Source organism: Rhagoletis pomonella, unplaced genomic scaffold (assembly GCF_013731165.1).
Source record: "Rhagoletis pomonella isolate Grant_MI unplaced genomic scaffold, Rhpom_1.0 Rhpom_scaffold_00003, whole genome shotgun sequence".
NCBI classification, from domain to species: Eukaryota; Metazoa; Arthropoda; class Insecta; order Diptera; family Tephritidae; genus Rhagoletis; species Rhagoletis pomonella.
This window is the reverse complement of record NW_023458557.1, coordinates 9,234,167-9,239,254: the sequence shown is the minus strand read 5'-3', so window position 1 is coordinate 9,239,254 and position 5,088 is coordinate 9,234,167.

Here is a 5,088-nt window from a genome sequence, read left to right as displayed (position 1 = left end):
TCTTCTAATGTTTTTATTTTGTTCATTGTGGAGTGTATGAATGTATTTTTGTAGTCGCTTATAAATGTCTGTTGCCTATTTATGTGGGTCGTAATATTTCCTATTTGTTGCGTTAAGAAATTGTTAAAGTACGTTAATTTGATTGTGTTGTCTGATATTGTCTGTTCATTGCTATGCATCTGGTCTAGTGCATTCCTTATGTCTCGTTCATCGTCACTGTCCATGGAGCCTGCTATAAATTTTAAGCCTTTACCTAATATGTTAATTAGCCCTCGTTTTGATTTCGGGTGAGGATGTAGTCTATCTATTTTTGCTTTTAGAAGAAGAAAATTTTCGTAGATGGATTCCAAAACTTGCGTGTCCTCCGAGGAGGTCGTTTTTTAATTTTTATATTGTCCGTAATGCGTAACATCGTGTCTTCATATGTGGTTAAGTTGATAAAGTGTAGTACCTTGTCGTAATTATTAATTGTTTTCAGTTCTCCTGTCCTGATTGGTATGTATCCATTGTTATTCGCCAGGTCCTGTACGTTTATTTGTTGGCTGTTCGCACCGAGTACAAATGCCAAGGCCAATATTGTCGTAAATAGCATTTTCTGTGGGAATTGAAGGTTACTGGTTTAATATTGTCTAATATCTTTTTTGTGAACTATCCTGCCTGATTTTGTTTTTATGGTTGTGTTAAAATTCTCTGCTAAGATTTCCTTCTTATATCTAGCTGATAACTTATTGCCTAATCTCTTATTTATTTTTACGTATATGACGTCTCCTTCTGCGAAAATTTTTGGGGGTTTTCTATCTTTGTTATGATAAGACAAATCCTGTTCTTGCTTATCCTGCAACTTTTTACTGATTTCATGTCTATCTTTCTCTAGAAGTTTAGGGTCACTGCTAATTCTTCTCCCAAAAAATATTTCTATTGGTCTCATCCCTGTGGTTGAATGCACAGATGAATTGTACTCCTTGACGGATTTTTCCAATAATTCGCTAAAAGGTCGGTGGCTCTTTTCGACTTGCAGACAGCGTATTATCTCCTGTAGAGTGGAGTGAAAACGTTCTACCTGTCCATTTGAAGAGCTGGTATATGGAGGTGTTCCATATATTTCAGTGCCAAATTCGTTATTTATCATGAAGTTAATTGATTCTGAGTTGAAGGACCTTTCATTGTCCATAACTATTGTTTCTGGTACTAAGGTAAAAAGGATATCCCTCAGTGGTTGCCTTATGTCTTCGCTTGCTCTGGAGCGAATAACTTTTGCTACTGCATATTTTGAAAATTTGTCTACAGCTGTTAAAATAAGTTGCTTTCCCATTATTAATATATCTATATGGACTATTTGACCTGGGAACTGAGGTATTGGTGTGGCCTGTATTTGTGGTTTTGGTGGATTACGCTCCTACTTATTTTCTTTGCATGTGGCACATGTTTTGATAATTTTCTTTATTTTATTTGCCATTCCAGGAAAGTAGTACCTTTCTAGAATTTGAATTTTGTTTTCTTTACTATTCCTGTGGGCTCTATTTTGTGTTTTAATAATAATTTCCTCCTGCTCCTTTTCGTTAGTTATATCTAGAACTTCTACTTATGAAAACCTGATGCGATATTTGTTAAAATGTAGCGGGTATAACTTTCGTATTTTTCCCATTCGGGATTCTTCCGTTTTAATGCAGTTTATCACTGATGGGTTGAGGTATCTCTTAAGGGCTGGGATAAGTACTTGCTGAGAGAATTCTGGTTCAGTAACCATATGGCGATGATATGTTGGAAATATTATCTTAAACGGGTAAGTGGAGACTTCGTTGGTACTGAGGAATATCTGATTTTTGAACGCGTTAATAGGTGTTTCGACACTATATATTAGATTGTGGGATGAACTGTCATCCGAATTTGTTGCCTCAGATAAGGTGTTGACCTGTGTTTCTGTATATGGTATTCTCGAAAGGGCGTCAGCCACTAAGTTTTGTTTACCAGGTTTATAAAATATTTCGTAAGAGTATTCCTCAAGAGCTGCCTTCCACCTTTTCATTTTCGAATTGTTATTTTTGTTGCTAAGCGCATATGTGAGTGGTAGGTGGTCAGTAAAAATTTGCACCTTGGCTGATCCATACAAGAAATTCCTAAATGAGTTTAAAGCCCAGATTATGGCTAGCAGTTCTTGAGATGAACGCTAACGGCTTGTTGTCTTGAGATAAGACGGCTCCAATAGCAAATTTGGAGGCATCTGTTACTAACTGAAATTTTTTATTGTAGTCGGGATATGCGAGTATGATGTCTTCAGAAGACATCACAGAGAAAATTTAATGTTTTTGAAGGCTCTTATGGCTTCTTCATTTAAAGTTATTTTAACTTTTGAAGATTTATTCTTCGATATTCGCCCTTCTTCCCCTCTTAGAAGGGATGTTAGGGGTTTTGCTAACTTTGCGTAGTCTTTTATAAATCTACGATAATATCTCTTTTAGAGTTGTGGGTTGCGGAAAATTTGCAATCGTTTTGACCTTATCAGGGTTGGTTTTTATGCCATTTGGGGATATAATGTATCCTAAAAACTCAACTTCCTTTTGAAAAAATTTACACTTGTCCAGCTGGACTTTCGTGTTAGCCTCTTCCAAGGTTTCAAAGATTTTCGTAATATGATTGAGGTGTTCATCCTCGGTTTTACTGAAAATAATAATGTCGTCGATATAGAGGTAACAGTATTTTCCTATATGCTCGCGAAGTACGTCGTCCAGAGCTCGCTGGAAAATGGATGGGGCATTTTTAAGCCCAAACGGTAAGCGAGTAAATTCGTATTTTCCAGATTTGATCGAAAATGCCGTTTTTTCGATATCAGATTCCTTTAGAGGAATCTGGTGAAAACCGCTTTTCAAGTCAAATACGGAGAAAAAGTTGCTTTCTCCAAGATTGTAAATGACCTCTGATATCTCGGGTATGGGGTACCTATCGGCCATTGTAACCGAATTCAATTTCCCATAGTCTATTACCAGACGATACTGCTTGTTACCCTCTGAATCTGGTGTTTTAGGTACAACCCATACTGGTGAATTGTATGGAGATTTGGATGGTCTTATAATACCATCATTTAGTATTTTTTTTACCTGTAATTCTACTTCGTTCTTTAAAGACGCTGGATAGGGGTAGAATTTTGAATATACAGGCGAGTCATTTAATGTTCTAATTTGTCCCAAGACCTTGGTGGTGTATGTTAGCTTTTCATCTGGTTCGGAGAAAAGATTGGGATATGTATTTACAATATTTTTCATAATGTCCCTTTGTTTAGAGGATAAGCCCTCTTCTTTTATATTCATAGTATTTACGCTTTGTGCAGCCTGCTGCTTAAGGCTGACCATAAGGCCATTTCCTAAAATCATTTTATTATCTGCTGTATATATTACTGCTTTTAGTGCTCTTAGAGTGTCGTTTCCCAAAATACCATCAAATGATTTTTTCTTCTATATTAAAGAGCTTTACGTAGGTGTGTTCTATTATTTTAACATCTCCTACAATTGATTTAGCATAGAATGGCTTTTCGTTTTGTATTCGTTTCTTAGCTAAATTTGGTTTCGCGTTGTTTTTACTCGAACCTGTATCTATCAAAAATCTCAAAATTTTTCCGCTCTCCGTCTTCACTTCGATGTATGGAAGCGAAGAGCTAATAATGCTAAAAAATGAACGTCATATGCATTCCGCATGTTCATCATATTCGGTTTCTGTTTGGTTACCCTCTTCTGATGTGTCTATATGAAATGTCCTTTGGTTTTTGGTTGGTGGCTGATTGTTGACCGATGGCGGTCTTTTGCCCTGAAGCTGATTTTGAGGTGGTCTGTTTATATAGTTGATTTTTCTTGAATGTAAGCTCTGATCTACCTACATAGGTTCTGGTTTCTGTTGAGGCTTCGGTGGCCTTGGAGGGTCATTAGTAAATCGATTTTGGTTGGTGGACTGTGGTTTGGTCTTCCACCTTGCTTGATTCGTTTGTGGCTCGTGAGCCAATTGTGGGTAAAAGGGTCGTTGGTGTGTAGGATATTTTCCCGAATTTGGGTGTCCTTTTTTAATATTTTGTGCATGATTTGTTCGGTAATTTTGGTTGTCCAGCTTCATGCACAAGTGAAGAGCCTGTGTGAGATCAGCTGGTTCTCTGATGCCCAGTAACCGAGGTAAGTCCCCGTTCAGACCCCTGACAAATGTATCAAGTGCTTTGTCTCTATAAGATTGAGTCATCATGCGAAGAGATTCATTACTCATTTCTGCACATCCTAATTTGTTAAGTATTAATGAAAGGTACTCATAAACCTGTTGGTAGAATTCTGATATGGATTTGTTACCTTGGACTAAGGTGGTTAATTGATACTCCAAAGTGGAAACATCCCGTTTGTCTGCATAATGCATTGCTAGACATTTTACAATTGCCGACCAATCTAAAGGTGTATTATAGGACTCTAGTGCCGTATCGGCGTTCCCTACAATTTTGTTTCGAATAACACTAAGTATTCCGTAATACTTGGGAGTCCCTTTCAACGGATCGTATTTACTCAAAATACGATCTACACTCTTCTTCCAGGAATTAAATTCCCCAGGACGTCCGGAGAAATCCTTGAGACACTTAACTAAATCTGGGATTTTATCTAAATCTGCCAAATTACCCCGATGCCTATCCTCAATTGTTTGGTCTATTGCCGAAATTAAAAAGGCATTTGGATTGAGAGTGGCCTGTACTACTCTTGGTCCCTAAGTCATCTATGCTTAGCTGCCTATCATTTACCGCCAGAGGAGGGGCAAGGGTGGGAGGGCGAATTAGGTTGTTTGGGTTTGCAATTTCGATTAATTTGAATATTTTATATATTTTATAATTATTTGTTATAAAACCGGAGGGTCCCCCTTTCGGTGGTGAATCGCGGCCTTTATAATTTTTCGGCCCTAATGTGGCTTAATATAAATTTGTCATATAAATTTTTACTAATACCGCTTTTTCCTCTGCTTCCCAGGTGTCGATCTTTAGCTTATTCCGCCCTTTTTTATGCTCTTTGCTGTAATATTCGCTTTTTCCTCTGCTTCACAGGTGTCGATCTTTAGCTTATTCCACCCTTTTTT